The sequence below is a fragment of the Physeter macrocephalus genome, chromosome 1 (assembly GCF_002837175.3).
Source record: "Physeter macrocephalus isolate SW-GA chromosome 1, ASM283717v5, whole genome shotgun sequence".
Classification (NCBI taxonomy): domain Eukaryota; kingdom Metazoa; phylum Chordata; class Mammalia; order Artiodactyla; family Physeteridae; genus Physeter; species Physeter macrocephalus.
Genome location: NC_041214.2, coordinates 114,333,778 through 114,354,394, shown reverse-complemented (window position 1 = coordinate 114,354,394; position 20,617 = coordinate 114,333,778). Strand labels below are relative to the sequence as shown.

The following is a 20,617-nucleotide window of genomic DNA, read 5'->3' as shown; positions in this document are numbered from 1 at the left end:
CTTAGCTGCTCCGCAGCATGTGGGATCTTCCCGGACCAGGGCTTGAACCCGTGTCCCCTGCATTGGCAGGCGGATTCTTAACCACTGCGCCACCACACCAGGGAAGTCTTCTCTTTTAATTTGAATTAACACCCAGGTATTCTGAATGACTCTAGAGCATCAGGGTCCCTCTGGCTGAGAGTAAGGACTAGGCATCAAGAAGGGTGTTACAGGTTGAACTGTGTCTCCCTAAAAAGACACGTTGAAGTTCTAACTCCCAGTACCTCAGAATGTGAACTCATTCGAAAATAGGGTCATTGCAGATGTAATTACTTAAGATGAGGTCATGCTGGAGTTGGATGGACCCCTAGTCCAGTGTGACTGGTGTCCCTATAAGAAGCATCTGTGTGAAGACAGAGACACAGAGAGCACTATGTGAAGGCACTGGATTGGAGTGATGATCTATAAACTAGGGAATGCCAAGGAATGCTAGCAAACCACCAGAAACTAGAAAGAAGCAAGGGGAGAATTCTTTCTCCCCTACAGGTTTCAGAGAGAGCATGGCCCTACCAACACTTGGATTCTGGACTTCTAGCCTCCAGAACTGTGAGATAATACACTTCTGTTGTTGTAAGCCACCCTGTTTGTGGTACTTTGTTGTTGCAGCCCTAGAAAATGAATGCAGAGCGTCTGCGGCAGGCCTGCTGCTCTGACCCCTCTTCTCTCTGTCCCCCAGAGTGCACCTGATCCTTGGTTCTGGAATTTCCCTGGCTACACCCTTTCGAAGCTGCTCCTGTCTGGACTAGCTCACAGAGTGCCCTGTCTTGCCCCTGGTGGTTCCATGTCTGTGTTGTGGAAGACAAGGTTTCATTACTATTATATGACTTTTTCTTTATTTCTTCACTCTGCTCTTCCCTAGTATTTTCAGACTGAACCAGTTTGGTTTCCTGACATACCCCAGACCAACCTTTGTAAATCAGCCCTCTCTGCTTTCCCACCATTGCCTATCTGGGTCTCTGCTGAGGTGTCCTTAATCCATCCTCCCAGACCCAGACTGAGCCACCGTCTCCGTCTAGTTGTCCCCAGTTCCTCTGATCCAGAATCATCTCTGATAGGAAACAAAAAGAACTTTATTCTTTAAATGAAATCCCTATTTCCAATAGTATGGCATGCTGTAAATAAAGGTTTCATTTTGTTGTACTTAGGCATATCAAAGGCCGGTTCTCATTTCAGAAAATAAAAAAGCCCTCAGATCAAAAAGCAGCTCAACAATTAGGCTTTAGTTAGTAATAACGAACGAGGCAGAGCATATTAGGTGATGGAGTATTTTTTTCTTCAGCAAAGGATTGGTTTTAGACTGCCTGACAGTAACTTATCGATTTCTTATTCTGGGCTGAGTTTCTGGTGTGAGGGGAATGATAAGAATCGGACTGTTGTTAAGTCCCCAGGATGACTTTATAGACTCAGGCCACTTCCTTTGTTCTTTTGTACTGTTGCTTCAGGACCTTGGGATTCTGGTGGCTTTTGTCTTAAATGCTCTTAGCACAGACTCTCCCTTCACCTTATACGTCTATAGCCTAGGGTGGTTACAGAGTGCATGTGCCTTTTAACTGCCCCTGCTTTCTGTTCAGAAGCCATTGCTTACTGCTAGTAACTACTGGGGAAGTCTCCAGACATTTTAAAATATCACAAACATGGGGAAGTTTCAAAAGTTTAGGCATGGGCTTCCCTGGTGGTGCAGTGGATGAGAGTCCGCCTGCCGATGCAGAGGACGCGGGTTCGTGCCCCGGTCCGGGAAGATCCCACATGCCGCGGAGCAGCTGGGCCCGTGAGCCATGGCCGCTGGGCCTGCGCGTCCAGAGCCTGTGCTCCGCGACGGGAGAGGCCACAGCAGTGAGAGGCCCGCGTACCGCAAAAAAAAAAAAAAAAAAGTTTAGGCATTTTAACTTTTCGTTCCTGGCCTATTGGTGATTCCTTATTCTCTTGCTAAGAATCTCTCAACCTCTAATTTCTGCTCTTCATACAATATATTTTGCCTTTTGAGGAGAATGCAAAAAAGTTGCATGTTTTAGGCTTCTCTCTATAATATACATATTATTTAATTGAAAAATAATAAGAGAGTACACTTTGAAACTACAGTTAAGAGGTTAGAATGAGGCAAAATGTTATGTTCGGTATGTTTAATCGTCTATGTTTTTATGAACTTGCCTTTAGAGCATCTGTGTTGTCAGCTCAGACAGTCCTTGTTCCTTGAGATCTTGTGCCATGTGATGGATGGGTAATATGTATCTGTGTTGGATGGATGGATGGACAGATGGACAAGTGGATGATGGAGCTGCTCCATTTGCTTGGCCCGTTATTTCACTGAACTACTGGTAGGATGATTTTCAGTTGAGTTCAGAGCTGCCTCCTGAAGCCTGGGTAGGTTTTCCTAAGCCGAGGGGGTTTTCTTGGGCTGGAGACCAGGGCTGTAGAAGAAGTGATATCTCCTTGACTCTCACCTGTGGAATGTGCTAAAACATTTGGCTAATTGTGACCATGGAGTCAAACAGTCTGACTCCATTGTGATCCTCAGTGCGCTGGAGTTACTTCTTTCAATGGAAACCCAGATTTCTTTTTTTATTCACCTTCTTGGGGATGGTGTACACTTTGGAAATCTGCTAGGAGAAGAGATGTTTCTTCCCCCTCCCTTCAAAGAGAATGCTCTTATTCGAATTTCCTTTGCTCCTTCTAGACTAGGTTTTGTTTTGCTTTGTTTTGTTTTTGGCCGAGCTGCGCCTTGCAGGATCTTAGTTCCCCAACCAAGGACTGAACCCCGGTCTTGGCAGGGAAAGCGCCAAGTCCTAACCACCGGACTGCCAGGGAATTCCCGAGACTAGGTTGTTTTATAGTGTAAAGAATGCAGCCATTAGTAAACATTTATCCATATTTTAAAACATCTGCCTTTTGAGGTTTTCTCAGATTCTTCTTTATAGAAAATGATGCTAAAGGGATAGGAAACCCCTAGACAAGTCTTCACTTATTTGTAGACTTGACTTCAGTTTATGCTGGATGATAAACCTTGTTACAATGTCCTTGAGCTAAAAATTTTCATTAATGTAAATAGATCATTGTGTATAGTCACACTGTTTATGGCTCTAAAGACTTCAGGGTGAAAGATCTGGCATTTCATTGTTTAGCTTAATTGTCCACTTTATTCAACATTGACTCTGGCTCATAGTAGGCACTTCCCAATCCCTCAGTTCTAAAGAGAAATTTGGTTATCTTTCTGTGGGGTTGTACCTTTGATTATTTTCTGGCCAAAACACTGAACAAAGCATTCCAGAGAGACCTTTGGTTTGTTTATCTACTTGCTCAAATGCTCTAACTTTTCTGCCTAGTCAGTGTGGTTATCAGAAAAAGAAAGTGCTTGTAAGAAGGCTATTTTCAGCATCCACTTTTTCTTCAGTGTGTTTTGTTTTCAGCAGGATGATTATAGAGTCACCTTACCTAGAAATGTACTTTTTTATTTAAAATACTATTAACTTTCCGTTTTCAGAGAGTCATGGTATTTTAAATATCTACGTATTTTTAAACAACTTGAATGATCAAAGTTTATGTTTTAGAAAAAAGACTCTATGCAAAAGTGACATTTCAATTTTAAAGTATTTCTAGCAATTTGTAAGGTTCACTGTCTTAGTAAACTGTTTTTTCTAGATTGCTAAAAAAAGAAGATTTTGCTCCAAAATGACATTTAGATTAGCAGTTCTCTGAAAACCACCTAAATGTCTGCTGGTAGGGAATGGAAAGCTTTGTGATATATTTGGTTGATAGGATACTCTACAGAACTTAAAAAGAATGAACAAGACCTTTATGCATCAATATGGATGGACCTCAAAACCAAAAGTGTATAGAGTGAAAAACGCAAATTTCAGAATAGTATGTATTTGTTATGTCAATGTTAAACATTACTTTAAACAATATTATATACCACATAATGTTTTTTTTTTGTTTGTTTGTTTGTTTGTTTTTTTTGTGGTATGCGGGTCTCCCTCTGTTGTGGCCTCTCCCGTTGTGGGGCACAGGCTCCGGACGCGCAGGCTCAGCGGCCATGGCTCACGGGCCCAGCCGCCCCGCGGCATGTGGGATCCTCCCAGACCGGGGCGCGAACCCGGTTCCCCTGCATCGGCAGGCAGACGCGCAACCACTGCGCCACCAGGGAAGCCCCACATAATGTTTTTGAACGCATGTGGGTGTGTACATGTGTGTGAATAAAAAGTAGATAAATTTGTGATACTGGTTGCCTCTCAGAGAAGAGGAACATGGTAAGGAGGGGAACATAAATCTCCTTTAAAAAAAATCCCTGAGAAGATATGGTTATTTTGGTTAATGGATTCATGGGCATTTGTTATATTAACATTTGGACTTCTGGTAATGGGTTTTTAAAAAAAAAAAATTTATTTATTTGGTTGCGCTGGGTCTTAGTTGTGGCTCGCCTGCTCCTTAGTTGTGGCATACGGGCTCCTTAGTTGAGGCATGCAAACTCTTAGTTGAGGCATGCATGTGGGATCTAGTTCCCTGACCAGGGATCGAACCTGGGCCCCCTGCATTGGGAGCACGGGGTCTTAACCACTGCTCCACCAGGGAAGTCCCTGTTAACATTTTTGTAATGAAAAAATTCCATGTAATATTTCCTAATGAAATAGATTCCAACCTAGGAACCATACATTTATCAAGACTCTGGGAATGAGACTGAAGCTATTCCAATACATCTATATTTCACAATATTATTCTGTGAAAAACGAAAATTGACAGAATGAATCTTGAAGATGAGGAAAGCTCCAAGTTGATCTGGCTCCTGGAAAGCCAGAATAGCTTACAGATTCAGAATAAAGAACCTGGCAGCCAACTGCCTAGCCCAATCCCTGGCTTGACACCTAACTTTGAGACCTTGGACAAGTTAACTTCTCTAAGCCTCTCAGTTTCCTCATTTACAGAATTAGAATAACAGGCCCATCTCAGCACTGTTGTTAGGGTTCTATGAGGTCGTGCATGTAGTAGGCATGCAACAAAGATTAGCTCTTATCATTTTCATGCTTACTTATCGGCAACCTCAATTCTTCTGGTGAACTGTTTTCATTTTCACTTCAGAATCTTCGCAAATGCTGTTTCCTCTGACTGGGATGCTTTTCATTTCCACCCTGATTTCTTCTGGTTAACTCCTTCTCAGAGGAGTTCTCTGTGAATTTTCTCAAATTCCTCTGAGAAGCTCCCTGTCCTTCGCCACCTGGGTCAGTTTCTTGTCAGACCACAATTGTAATTTAATACTTACTTATATAGTAATAACTCTAAGTACTATTACTTAATAGTAATAACAACTACTTGCTAATTTCTGCTTCTCTTCTGGATTGTAGACTGTTTTTCTTCTTCACTTCTGTATCTTCAGTGCCTACGACAAGGGCTGGCATTAGGAAATTAATTATTGACTAAATCAGCAAAGTTATAGTAGAGGTAAAAACTTTCAGAGTTAATTTTACTAGGAAGTGAATTGACTCCCTTTGCCTAGAGGATTAATTTAGCTAGTATTCGGAAGTAAATCTAGGACTATATGATTTAATAAAAAATATGTATCACATGTACTGGTTTATTTGTCATAATAATTATAAGATACCCCAAATTAAGATTCACATCATATTTGTAATTTGACTTTGGAGGGTCATCTGATGGATAGTAACGTAAGTATCATCACATACTTTCATTTACTGTGGAAAGCAGGAACATTTCCAACACTTTAATCTTAAGATTTGATACATGCTCATCTGGTCTTTTACCCTCAAGCTAACTCACTTTTTTCTTTTAAAAGTAGCAAAAGAGAAATTAACAAACAGGAAATGATACTTCTCAAGGAGCAGAATAAGCTAGGTTCATTCAGAATAAACTGATGTAATAAGTAGCTTGAAAAAAAGGGCTTTTGTAAGTCAGATGGAATGTTACTTATAACTTATAAGCAAACTATAAAACAGTAAACCCTTTGGAAGGGGAACTTACAGAGTAGGAGGAAAGACAGGAAACTGGTTCCTTCTTAGTTGTGAGTTTATTTACTCTGGGAGAGAAACCTAAGAAGGCTTTAAAATTTGAGGAAGGTCTGTGTGTTCAGGTATTAGCATATTTCCCCAGGAAAGACATCACACAGAATTTTGAACTGATTAAAAGCCCAAATTTATGAGATAAGTAGGGAGCTGAGCAAAATATGAACAAGAAAGAAACTTTCAAAGCATTGAAAGAATTTTTTGACCCAGATGGGGTGGTGGGGAGGTGAAATTTCAGGGCTAGGAAAATAATGCAAGGCCCTACATTGAAAAAGAAGACTACAAATGTAGCCTTAGGAGTCTACCCTCGCCACCTTTGGAGGCAAATGATTTTGTAACACAAATCACTGGGAAAAATTACTTTATAGCCATATTTTGTCTTATCCTACTTCTCTGTTAACTATTGTATACTGAAATCATAAGTAACTGCGTTTTTAATGCTGAGCATATACTCATTCATTCATTCATTCATCAGGACATGTTTATTTGGTTTCAGTTATTTACCAAGCTTGGAGTAAAAGCATCATTTTTTAATCCTTTTTAAATTGAAATGAAACATGTGTTCTTTAAAATTGGACAAAATTAGTTATTGTTCAAAAGTATCACCTGGGGGGTACTGGAAGATACCACCATACCCCCCCCTTTTTTTTTTTTAATTTGAAGGTGTGTGCCTGCAAAATTCTGCTAATAACTACTTTACCTATTTATTAATCATCTGCCCCCAAATCAGGGTTGGAGTACTTTTGAAGCCATATGGTTAGAAGATTGCACTTTGGGAAACACTGATTTAAATAACATTCTAATGCTTGTAAGCAAGCTACATCAGCATTGGCACCACCTGGGAACTCACTAGAAATGCATATTCTTAGGCCCCACCTGCCCTACCGAATAAGGAACTACAGTTTAACAAGATGCTCAGGTGATGTTAATGGACATTAAAGTTTATTAAGCACTACTATCCAAAGCCCTCCCAAGTGGTTTTTATTTTTTTTAATTAATTTTTTCCAAGTGGTTTTTAAAACAGAGTATCTTTAGTAACAAGTGACTCATTATCCAGCAATGGAACCTGTATTATCTTTAGGCAACCTAATCAAGTTCTTCCCTGCGGAGGTCAAAGCTAAGTCCTTGAATATTGCATTCACTGGCCTTGGCTTAACTCCCCATAGCATTCAGTACCAGGCTAATGCCTCTTTTTCATGAAGGCCATACAGACATGAGAATAGCCATTTTTGTTTTCCTTCCTTGATTTAAGCTTCTCCAGGTGTAACTAAATCCCCATCCCTCTAGCTGTTTCTGGTGTGACATTGTTTGGGGTTTCTTTACTAACCTTTCTATTTCAAATTTGTGATTGCTCCTTTACTCCAGCTGGTAGTAACTAGTAGTAGGTTGAAGATCATAGGAACCCAGGAGTTGTACTTTCTATACATTTAGGGAGAATGATTTCGAGGCTCAACTTTATCATTACCCGTAATTTCCTTAGGTTCAAAATTCTGTCTCATGGTGGAGACTTCTAATTATAATAATTGCCCCTAAAGAGCACCGCTTTGCCTTTCTTCTAATTTCTAAATGCACCAACTGCTTAGCACTTCAAAAGTGAAATGCATATAGAGATATATGAAAATAAGCATTTTCTATTTCTCCATAAATTTTAAACTTTTAAGAAAAAAAGTCCCCTGTAATCCACAATTCAGCACATCAACTGATTTTTTTTTCCTCTGTCTTTCAGTAATGTGTTACCACACATACATGTAACACATGGAAATAATCTTAATGTACTCAGCTTTTTAAAACTTTCTTTACTTGGTAGAATCTAAATATTTTTTCACGTTACTCTATGATTTTCTTAGTTAAGCATAATCACTTTCTTATTGTAGGACATCATTTCATCAATGGGTTCTGAAATAAAATATTTGCCATATTTTTGTTGGTTTTGTTTTTTGATATTTGTTTCCTAAAATTTTTTTTTTTTAATGACACTTTCTACTAACCCAAGAAATACGGAGCATGCAGTTTTGTTTGTTTTGTTTGTTTTTGTATCAGGGTTATTTAGTCTTGTGTAAGAAAAGCTATAGCAGGAGCATTTGAGATTTTTTTTTTTCAAAATTTTTTGGCGAAAGTGGCCCACGGCACATTGTTAAAGTAGTTGCTGTTCTAACTTCCCACGCTTCCTTTCCCCTCACTTCCTTCTGGATATTTTTGTTCTTCTTGACCTCCTCCACATTCTCCTGTCTCCCTCCCTCCCCTTCCTCTTCAGAAGGTTTTCCAGCAGCTCCTTCTCTCACCTCTGCATTGAACAATAAAGCTGTGTGTACGTGTGGAGAGAAGTTGAAAAAGAAGACAGATGGTTCTTTCATTACTGGGTTGCTCTGGATTAATTGAGCTGGATATGTTATTTTTTTCAAGGAGACTAAGCTGGATCACATGCATAACCAGTCATGGGCTACAGTCATGTAATGTATGCAGCCGGTTTTGCTGTTGGATTTTTTTTTTTTTTTTTTTGGTAATTACATCACCCTGCAGAGCATTTTGGGAGGGGCCAGTAGTGAGTTTACTAAAGTATTTTCATTCAAAATTTTTTTTAATGGCTTAAGATTTTTCTCGGGTAGCCAAACCATCCTTATAAGCATGCTACCCTTGTGTTTTATTTCAGCACTTACAAGTGAAGAAGCAGCACGACCTTTTGTCTTGGATAATTTCTAGTGGAGAGGCTCCAACAATTTAGCAGCAGCCTCCTGGGCCTCCAGCACCCTTACCACATTCTACATCCTCAGGGGACAGAGGGCCTTTGGGAACAGACCCCTAAAAGAATAGGTAAGCAAAGGTAACAGGACTGTCTTCTCAGACTTCCTAGCTGTTAAGTTGGAACACTTGAAATATTTTTATACAGTGTTTCCCTCTGGCAGGTGACTTTACCGTCTCCTTCTTTGTATACAGCTGCCTGTTAATTTATCTCTTACTAGTTTAACAGGTGGCCAGAGTGCCTATGAAACTACATATTAGGTAACCAGTGACTCTTAAGCATATCCCAAAATTGAGCTATGAAAGTTTTAATTATTATTTTCATTCTCAGTCTAAATGGGCCTTTTTGGGACTGTTCTAAACCAACATGGAAGTGAAAGAGTAAATAAACTGAAGTTACAACTAGAATATTACATGCATCACAACTATTGTAGCAAGTGCTGTTAACCAGCTTTGTTAAAATGAACTCTAGTTCCCTCTCTGTCTTTAATGCTACAATTAATAATAATTTCATTGAAGTACCTTAATATAATTTGTGTGTATATTCTCCTTACTATGCCTGGAATCCCATGTACAAATTTACACCTATTTATAAATTCATTCTGAGAAAGCCTGGAGCTCAAATGTCTTCTAGGAATTAGCTCCATGTTTTACCCATGAATCCATAGCCTTTCTGATTTGTTGAGGTTCATCAGAGAACAATTATTCTACTAGCAAATTTGTTACGTTACTGCTTTGTTTGGAAATCATTTTAAGAAGGACACTTATTGACTTACAGTATTATGCTTTAGTACTGTTGGTACATCTGGGCATTTACAGTGTTTTGGGATTTAGTCCTTGGGAGTCTCTTGAGCTCTTCATTGTTCATACCAAGATTATGAGTGGATTCAAAGTCCTTCCCTAGTGTTTTGAGGCACTGGTCTTGCAGAACTTTTGAGCACTGTGAATGTAGGCTGAAGGTAAGGCTGGATCTTCAGGTTTCTTACTGCCAGAAACATCTTAATTGAAGGAAATCTGGGCTATAATCATCTTGGAGATTTCTGGAACTGCCTTTCCTGTCAATCTATACATCTCCTTGCATCAAGAATATGGAAATATTTTGAGTCCTTATAGCCTAAAGGTGAAGAGCATGGATTCTGGTATGTGCCTGGGTTCAAATCCCAGCTCCACCACTTACTGCTTGGGTATCCTTGGATACATTATAACTTCTCTGTGCTTTAGTGTCTTCATCTGTATGATAGGAATGACCTTTCTTAATGACCTTTTGAGGATTAAAATAATTACATACCAAGAGCATTTAGAAAAGTTTCGTCACATAAGCGTTCAGAAAATTTAACCTAGTTGTATTGCCATCTGTTGCACTGTTTTTTCTTCTTCCTCCATTCTCTAGTCTAGGGCTAACAGGTGTTCAACTCTTCATCCTTACCTTGTTAGATGTTGCTGATTGACCCCAGCATTTGCTTCTGAGCCTAGAGTACCATATTTGAATCCTTCTCAACATTTTAATGGATCCAAATCAGAGTGTAAGGCGAAAACTATTTGCCAACTCAGATTATTTGTAAAGTTCTTGATTTTCTTTCTTGCTTCCAGACATAAATTTGATATGCTGATTACAAACCTAGGTTGTTTGGTTTTACTAGGACTCAGGGCAGTTTTATTATGAAAAGCATAGAAAGGTATGGCTTCTATAGCCAGAAATAGGGTCTAAGATGAGTTTTGCTAGTGAATTACTATTATCTTGAATGCCTTTTGTTTTACATTTAGAAGCAGATGGGTAAGCCTTCCTATCACAGATACTTTGAAATGTTTAAATAATAATGTGGAGAAATAATAGCTAGCGTAGTAATGGAAGCTTAATTTTCTTTCTTTTTTTGGTGGGGGGCGGTTCTTATTGTACACTGTCATGAATTCTTCAGTATCTTTACCAGGATGTTATGAAGTTAGTTTTTTGTTTTGTTTTTTTTTTTTTAAATAAATTTATTTTTGGCTGCATTGGGTCTTCATTGCTGCGCATGGGTTTTTTCTAGTCGTGGTGAGCGGGGGCTACTCTTTGTTGCAGTGCGCGGGCTCCTCATTGCGGTGGCTTCTCTTGTTGCAGAGCACGGGCTCTGGGCACATGGGCTCAGTAGTTGCGGTGCACCGGCTTAGTTGCTCTGTAGCATATGGGATCTTCCTGGACCAAGGCTCGAACCCATGTCCCCTGCATTGGCAGGCAGATTCTTAACCACTGCGCCACCAGGGAAGTCCCCTGAAATTAGTCTTTTAGTGAAGCCTTGGTGTGTGGGCAGCTTATACTTTATTCGTTTTAAAAGAAGAATTAAAAACAAGATTAGGAGAGTCCTTACCATGTGCCAGACATTTTTCTAAGTGCTTTATATTTACAACTTACATAGCTCTATTAGGTACTATCTTTATTCCCATTTTACAGGTGAGGTATAAAGAGGTTAAGAAACTTCCTAGGGTCATACATCTAGATAGAGGTAAAGCTGAGACTCAAACCCAGGGTGTCTGCCAAGCAGACAACCTTAACACCTAATTGCGCTGCTACCTGCAGAGAAGAAATTACTTGAAGAAGAAGATGAGAAGGAAGATGGAAGGGCCAAATTAAAGAAGTCTTAAATGCCAGGCTAAGTGATTTTATGTGTATTTGGCAGACAATGGGATAACACTGAAGGTTTTCCTGTGGGGTGGATGACAAAATGAGAGCTAGGCTTGCTTTGAGGAGTTTATGCCAGCGCAGCACATGGGCTGATTTAAAGGGAAGATAGATTAGAGATCATTGCTAGTAGCTGAGAAGTAATGAGAACATGTGTTTAGGAAATAGGATTAAGATAAGAGCTTGCGAACACCTGTATTTAGGTGTGCCAAGGAGGAAGAGAAAGATTTAGAAGCTCAGGCAGCAGGAGTGAGATGCAGTGCCACCCGAGGGAGGTGTTTCAGGAATTGAAAACCATAGAGATTTGAGAGGATTGGAATGAAATGAAGACTAGTGGGTTATTGTTGTGTACCCATGATGAGCCCGGAATCATGCTGGAGGAAAATCCACATAAAAATGTTCTCCTGCACTGCCAGCTCTGCTACTTATGAATGAGGTCACCGTGGCAAGTTTTTACTTTTTTCTAAATCCTGTCTGCTTCTTCTGTAATGTGGTGACATAAGACCTTACTCTCTCTAAATGCCCTGAACTCTTGCAGTCTTTCCAGCTCTAAGATCTGTAATTCCTGGGTCCCAGGTGTGAATAGCAATAATTGGAAATGTTGTTGTGAGTGAGTGGTGATTCAGTTGGCCCTTTTAGGTGAATCAGAAGGCAATGCAGGATGAAGTGTGTGTCACGTAGATGTAATCTGAGAGATGTAATCTGTATATTTTGTCTCAAAAATAGCAGTGGTGATACTGGTAGTAGATAGAAGGTGGAAGGATAAGGCTGTAAACAATATAGGAATGAAAATATCCAGGGAATTTGCAGAGAGACCACAAATATCCCCTAGAATGATGATGGAAATTTTTCTCAAAGCCACTTATTTTCAAAGAGAGTCTCACTAGTTTGTTCAGGGAAAATTTTGTTGATTGGAAATTTTAGAAGGTCAAGCCCAAAAGACTCTTAAAAGAGGTAGTATGAAACTTAGGATGAGCTTTCAGTTCTTCTCAACAACTGTTTTTTGTGAAGCCCTGATCCTCTCCATGGGCTATGTTTCCTCTTTCTTCTGACCTTCTCCAGCAGTGCTTCTCAAACACACAGATCACCTGGGGATCTTGTTAAAACGCACATTTGACTCAGTAGATCAAGGGGTGGAGCTGAGATTCTGCAGCTCTACCAAGTTCCCAGGTGATGTCAATACTGTTACCAAATGCAAGTTCATGTGCCCAACGCACAGTGAGGCCAAATAAACCAAAGTGTCGGAGTTTGGAGCAGAGAAGGGTTTATTGCAGGGCCAAGCAAGGAGAGCAGGTGTCTTGTGTTAAAAAACCCCGAACTCCCCGATGGTTTTTGGGGAGAAGTTTTTAATAGGCAAAATTTGGGGTGAGGGCTACAGGGTATGTGAATTTCTTCTGATTGGTTGGTGGTGAGGTAACAGGGTGGTGCTCCAGAACTCTTGTGCTCAGCTGGAAATTAGCATCCTCCACCTGGGTGGGGGCCTTAGTTCCTGCAGAAGAATTCAAAGATATATTGTTGTGTATATTCCTTGAGGAGGAACCAGGACCCTGCCCCAAGGCTGCACTATTGTTTCTTGATTGCTCCTCCCTTGTTTCTGCATCCCCTCCCTTCCCTAATTAGCAACTGTTTGAATCTGCCCTTTGGAACTCGGGGAAGGTCTAGGAGGCAGAATGAAGCCTAATTTCCTACAAACAAGAAATGGAGGGGCTTCCCTGGTGGCGCAGTGGTTGAGAGTCCGCCTGCCGATGCAGGGCGTGTGGATTCGTGTCCCGGTCCGGGAATGATCCCACATGCCGTGGAGCGGCTGGGCCCGTGAGCCATGGCCGCTGGGCCTGCACGTCCGGAGCCTGTGCTCCGCAATGGGAGAGGCCGCAACAGTGAGAGGCCCACAAAAAAAAAAAAAAGAAAGAAATGGAGGACACAGAAAGGTTTTGTACCAGGGAGGGACCCACAGGGTCCTGCTTGGTTTCAGTACTTTCAATTCTGCTTGTTTGTGGACCACACTCTGAGGAGCAGGGGTCTAAAATATTTACTTTTACTTCTCACAACAGATAATCATAGTCATCTTGGAACAGTGTAACTTCCCTTGCCAGACTGTTAGCTCTGTTTGCCATGTCTTAAAATAGAGTACATGTGCATAATGAATGCTCAATAGTAATAGATTAATCCATTCTTACCCCTGTCAGTGATTTGTATTATTCAGTGGTGTCAATAATTTGAATTGTTACAGATAGGGGATTTTTCCTTTTAACTGAGCAATCGAAGCAAATCTATTGTTCAGAAATAGGCACCGGAATGTAATATAAAATTTTCATATAAAGTTAAAAATACATTTACTATATGACCCATGAAAACACATGCCTACCCAAAGTCTTGTGCTTGAATTTTCAATGTAGCGATGCCAAAATCTCAGCCTCTGTGTTCTGGTGCCAAATTGAATCTTGGAGATACTTTTGGGTGAAATAAAAAAGAATAGCTTTATTGCTTTGCCAGGCAGAGGGGAACACAGAAGGCTCGTCCCCACCTGGGAGGATTTGGTGAGGAGTTCTATAGCAGTAGTTCAAGGGTGGGGTTGCTGATAAGGATCAGAGTGTGTGCAGGGCCTATACTCCTTTAATCTAGCCTCCTGTGGTCTTCTGATGAGCTTCGAGGTTATCAAACTGTGATCTCCTCTCTGGAACATCTTGCATTTTGTGGGTGTTTTAGTTCTGCAGAAGAGCGTAAAGATATTGTTATGTGTGTCCCTTGAGGCAGAACCAGGACTCTGCTCCAAGCAGGCTGCACCACTGTTTCTTGACTGTTCCTCCCTTGACTCTGCATCCCCTCCCTTCCCTGATTAGCAACTGTTGGAATCTACCCTTAGGAACTCAGGGAAGGTCATGGAGGCTAGAGTCTGTTCCCTACAAACAGGGAACAGGGGACACAGAAATGCTTCCATGCCCAGGGGCCCCACAGGGTCCTGCTTGGTTTCAGTAGCTGTATTTATAATAACTAAAACCAAAAAGTAACCAAATGTTTATTAACTGGTGAATTGATAAACAAATTGTGATTGTGGTGTAGCCATACAATGGAATACTACTTAGCAGTGTCAACTGATTTAAAAAAGTGCACAACCTAGAAGCCGAGAATTATGTTTTATTCAGTGCCCTTTCTGAGGACTATAACCTGAGAGACAGCGCCTTAGATAGCTCTGAGGACCTGTTCCAAAGAGGTAAAGGGAGAAGCCAGGATATAGAGGAGTTTTTGCTGAAACAAACATGCAGACGTAGTTGAACATCAAAAGATTACTGCTAAAAAACAGACATCTCAAGTTAATGATTTTAGTACTTTCCTATGTGTGGGAAGATGCAAAGTCTGGGCTCATTGAAATTATTCCTTTGATATACATCTTAACGGTCTAGGGCCCATATCCTGTTTTTCTCCACCTCAGGGTGCACTGTTGGGGAACCAGGGGTGTTGGGGGGTGGCAGTGGCTGCAGTGGCTGATGGTTTGCTGGTGGGCAACATTGCTGTTTGCTGAAATGGTAGGCAACCTTTTTTTCTTTTTCTTTTTTTTTTTTTGTCCACAGCAATAAAAAGGAAAAAGGCATGAATTCCTGGTAGAAGTAACAACATGAACAATTTTTTTCAAAAGCATTATCCTAATATAAATAAGCCAGAAATAAGATACATACTGTATGATTCCGTTTATATGAACTTTTAGAGAAAGAAGAACTATAGTGATAAACAGATCAGGGGCCAGGAGCTAGGGGAAGAGAGTTGGCTGCAAAGAGGGACAACACAGGAACTTTTAGGCTTGTTGGAAATGTTTAGTATGATTTTGGTGATTGTTACACAACCTTACAGATTTGTCAAAACTCATGAAATTGTGCACTTAAAAGTGGTGGATTTTATTATAATTTTCTTCCCTCTATACAGTTAATTTTAATTTAATTATTTTTTAAAAAGTTTATTTATTTTTGGCTGCCTGGGGTCTTCATTGCTGCGCGCGGGCTTTCTCTAGTTGCGGTGAGCGGGGGCTACTCTTCACTGCGGTGCGCGGGCTTCTCATTGTGGTGGCTTCCCTTGTTGCGGAGCACAGGCTCTAGGCACGCGGGCTTCAGTAGTTGTGGCACGTGGGCTCAGTAGTTGTGGCTCGAGGGCTCTAGAGCACAGGCTCAGTAGTTGTGGCTCACGGACCCAGTTGCTCCACGGCATGTGGAATATTCCCAAAGCAGGGATCAAACCTGTGTCCCCCGCACTGGCAGGCAGACTCTCAACCACTGTGCCACCAGGGATGTTCCACAGTTAATTTTAAAAATTGGCCACCGTCATTAACCTGTTAACAGTATCTATTGCTCTTTAGAGTCTATCTTATCAATAGGACATTAACATAAGAAATAGAGAAAATTTCCACTCTGGGAAAAGAAATGGGTCTCTGGGAGAAAATATGAATAAACAGTAGGACCATAAGAAGTTCCCTTAAAAGCTTCTTTGTGTATTTTCAACGAAGCTGAGGCTAAAGGGAGAGATCTTGAAAACAGGAACTTCAGTTCATTTATTTTTAACATCTAATATACTGTGCTATTAGCTGAATGATTTTAGTCTGTCCTGCTGCACTATTAAGAAACAAAATTCTGCTGAAACATCATTTCTCTTCTTTTTATATTCTTTGCAGTGAGCATACCCAACTTTGGGGGCAGGATTTGGTCATCTGCTTTGGAAGTGACAGCTTAGCTTTTATTAGCTGAAAAGATCTGTCTACATATACTAAGGATGTAAATCTGGGAAAAGCATTGGCTTTCTTTTATTTATTTTTTAAATTTTATTTATTTAGTTTTTATACAGCAGGTTCTTATTAGTTATCTATTTTATACACATCAGTGTATATATGTCAATCCCAATCGCCCAGTTCATCACACCACCACCACCACCCCCGACTGCCATTTTCCCCCCTTGGTGACCATACGTTTGTTCTCTACATCTGTGTCTCTATTTCTGCCTTGCAAACCAGTTCATTGGTACCATTTTTCTATATTCCACATATATGCGTTAATACTCAATATTTGTTTTCCTCTTTCTGACTTACTTCACTCTGTATGACACTCTCTAGGTCCATCCACGTCTCTACAAAAGACCCAGTTTTGTTCCTTTTTATAGCTGAGTAATATTCCATTGTATATATGGACCACATCTTCTTTATCCATTCATCTGTTGATGGGCATTTAGGTTACTACCATGACCTGGCTGTTGTAAATAGTGCTGCAATGAACATTGGGGTGCATGGGTTTTTTAAAATTTCTGTTTTCTCTAGGTATATGCCCAGTAGTGGGATTGCTGGGTCATATGGTAATTCTATTTTTAGTTTTTTAAGGAACCTCCATACTGTTCTCCATAGTGGCTGTATCAATTTACATTCCTACCAACAGTGCAAGAGGTTTGCCTTTTCTCCACACCCTCTCCAGTATTTGTTGTTTGTAAATGTTCTGATGATGCCCATTCTAACTGGTGTGAGGTGATGCCTCATTGTAGTTTTGATTTGCATTTCTCTAATAATTAGTGATGTTGAGCAGCTTTTCTGTGCTTCTTGGCCATCTGTATATCTTCTCTGGAGAAATGTCTATTTAGGTCACCTGCCCATTTTTTGATTGGGTTGTTTGTTTCTGAAATATTGAGCTGCATGAGCTGTTTATATATTTGGAGATTAATCCTTTGTCCATTGATTCGTTTGCAACTATTTTCTCCCATTCTGAGGGTTGTCTTTTTGTCTTGTTTATGGTTTCCTTTGCTGTGCAAAAGCTTTTAAGTTTCATTAGTTCCCATTTGTTTATTTTTGTTTTTATTTCCATTACCCGAGGAGGTGGATCAAAAAAGATCTTGCTGTGATTTATGTCAAACAGTGTTCTTCCTATGTTTTCCTCTAAGAGTTTTATAGTGTCTGGTCTTACATTTAGGTCTCTAATCCATTTGAAGTTTATTTTTGTGTATGGTGTTAGGGAGTGTTCTAATTTTATTCTTTTACATGTAGCTGTCCAGTTTTCCCAGCACCACTTACTGGAGAGACTGTCTTTTCTCCATTGTATAGCCTTGCCTCCTTTGTTGTAGATTAGTTGACCATAGGTGTGTGGGTTTATCTCTGGGCTTTCTATCCTGTTCCGTTGATCTATATTTCTGGTTTTGTGCCAGTACCGTATTGTTTTGATTACTATAGCTTTGTAGTATAGTATGAAGTCAGGGAGCCTGATTCCTCCAGCTCTGTTTTCTTCTCTCAAGATTGCTTTGGCTCTTCGGGGACTTTTGTTGTCTCCACACAAATTTTAAGATTTTTTATTCTAGTTCTGTAAAAAATGCCACTGGTAATTTGATAGGGATTGCATTGAATCTGTAGATTGCTTTGGGTGGTATAGTCATTTTCACAATGTTGATTCTTCTAATCCAAGAACATGGTATATCTCTCCATCTGTTTTTGTCATCTTTGATTTCTTTCATGAGTGTCTTATAGTTTTCTGAGTACAGGTCTTTTACCTCCTTAGGTAGGTTTATTCCTAGGTATTCCTTAATTTCTCTTTCTGATCTTTCATTGTTAGTGTATAGGAATGCAAGAGATTTCTGTGCATTAGTTTTGTATCCTGCAACTTTACCAAATTCATTGATTAGCTCTAGTAGTTTTCTGGTGGCATCTTTAGGATTCTCTATGTATAGTATCATGTCATCTGCAGACAGTGACAGTTTTACTTCTTCTTTTCCAATTTGTATTCCTTTTATTTCCTTTTCTTCTCTGACTGCCATGTCTAGGACTTCCAAAGCTATGTTGATTAATAGTGGTGAGAGTGGACCTCCTTGTCTTGTTCCTGATTGTAGAGGAAATGCTTTCAGTTTTTCACCACTGAGAATGATGTTTGCTGTGGGTTTGTCATATATGGCCTTTATTATGTTGAGGTAGGTTCCCTCCATGCCCACTTTCTGGAGAGTTTTTATCATAAATGGGTGTTGAATTTTGTCAAAAAGCATTTTCTGCATCTATTGAGATGATCATATGGTTTTTATTGTTCAGTTTGTTAATATGGTGTATCACATTGATTGATTTGCATATATTGAAGAATCCTTGCCTCCCTGGGATAAATCCCACTTGATCATGGAGTATGATCCTTTTAATGTGTTGTTGGATTCTGTTTGCTATTATTTTGTTGAGGATTTTTGCATCTATACTCATCAGTAATACTGGTAAGTAATTTTCTGTTTTTGTAGTATCTCTGTCTGGTTTTGGTATCAGGATGATGGTGGCCTGGTAGAATGAGTTTGGGAGTATTCCTTCCTCTGCAATTTTTTGGAAGAGTTTGAGAAGGATGGGTGTTAGCTCTTCTCTAAATGTTTGATAGAATTAACCTGTGAAGGCATCTGGTCCTGGACTTTTGTTTGTTGGAAGATTTTTTAAAAAAATAAATTTAAAAAAATTTATTTATTTTTGGCTGCATTTGGTCTTCGTAGCTGCGCACAGGCTTTCTCTAGTTGTGGCGAGCAGGGGCTACTCTTCCTTGTGGTGCACGGGCTTCTTATTGCAGTGGCTTCTCTAGTTGCGGAGTACGGGCTCTAGGCGCACATGCTTCAGTAGTTGTGGCTTGTGGGCTGTAGAGCACAGGCTCAGTAGTTGTGGCACATAGGCATATTTGCTCTGCAGCATGTGGGATCTTCTGAGACCAGGGATCGAACCTGTGTCCTCTGCATTGGCAGCCGGATTCTTAACCACTGCGCCTCCAGGGAAGTCCCCGTTGGAAGATTTTTAATCATAGTTTCAATTTCATTACTTGTGATTGGTCTGTTCATATTTTCTATTTATTCCTGGTTCAGTCTTGGAAGGTTATACCTTTTGAAGTGTTTGTCTATTTCTTCCAGGTTGTCCATTTTATTGGCATAGAGTTGCTTGTAGTAGTCTCTTATGATGCTTCGTATTTCTGCGGTGTCCATTGTAACCTCTACTTTTTTATTTCTAATTTTACTGATTTGAGTCCTCTCCCTCTTTTTTCTTGATGAGTCTGGCTAAAGGTTTATCAATCTTGTTTATCTTCTCAAAGAACCAGCTTTTAGTTTTATTGATCTTTGCTATTGTTTTCTTTATTTCTATTTCATTTATTTCTGCTCTGATCTTTATGATTTCTTTCCTTCTGCTAACTTTGGGCTTTGTTTGTTCTTCTTTCTCTGTTTCCTTTAGGTGTAAGGTTAGATTGTTTATTTGAGATTTTTCTTGTTTTTTGAGGTAGGATTATATTGCTGTAAACTACCCTCTTAGAACTGCTTTTGCTCCATCCCATAGGTTTTGGATCATTGTGTTTTCATTGTCATTTGTCTCTAGGTGTTTTCTGATTTCCTCTTTGATGTCTTCAGTGATCTCTTTGTTATTTAGTAACGTATTGTTTAGCCTCCATGTGTTTGTGGTTTTTATGTTTTTTTTCCCTGTAATTGATTTCTAATCTTATAACGTTGTGGTCAGAAAAGATGCTTGATATAATTTCAGTTTTCTTAAATTTACCAAGGCTTGGTTTGTGACCCAAGATGTGATCTCTCCTGGAGAACGTTCCATGTGCACTTGAGAAGAAAGTGTAATCTATTGTTTTTGGATGGAATGTCCTATAAATATCAATTAAATCTATCTGGTCTATTTTATCATTTAAAACTTGTGTTTCCTTATTTTCCAGGATTTCCTTGGTTATTTAGTAATGTATTGTTTAGCCTCCATGTGTTTGTGTTTTTATGTTTTTTTTCCCTGTAATTGATTTCTAATCTTATAACGTTGTGGTCAGAAAAGATGCTTGATATAATTTCAGTTTTCTTAAATTTACCAAGGCTTGGTTTGTGACCCAAGATGTGATCTCTCCTGGAGAACGTTCCATGTGCACTTGAGAAGAAAGTGTAATCTATTGTTTTTGGATGGAATGTCCTATAAATATCAATTAAATCTATCTGGTCTATTTTATCATTTAAAACTTGTGTTTCCTTATTAATTTTCTGTCTGGATGATCTGTCCATTGGTGTAAGTGAGGTGTTAAAGTCACCCACTATTATTGTGTTACTGTCGATTTCCTCTATTATAGCTGTTAGCAGTTGCCTTATGTATTGAGGTGCTCCTATGTTGGGTGCATATATATGTATAATTGTTATATCTTCTTCTTGGATTGATCCCTTGATCATTATGTAGTGT

The 20,617-nt window shown here is 39.7% G+C and overlaps 1 protein-coding gene across 11 annotated transcripts in view; it reads left to right on the top strand.

The window, feature by feature from the left end:
- ST3GAL6 (ST3 beta-galactoside alpha-2,3-sialyltransferase 6) overlaps positions 1-20,617 on the top strand; it is an 82,225-nt gene that overhangs the window by 10,960 nt on the left and 50,648 nt on the right. For 4 of the 11 annotated variants that reach the window (XM_028494117.2, XM_028494132.1, XM_028494110.1 and 1 more), the window contains exon 2: positions 8,698-8,858. The exons of the other annotated variants lie outside the window; for them this stretch is intronic. The gene's annotated coding sequence lies outside the window, so the exon portion shown is untranslated. The remainder of the gene's footprint in view (positions 1-8,697; positions 8,859-20,617) is intronic. 11 annotated transcript variants of the gene reach the window in all.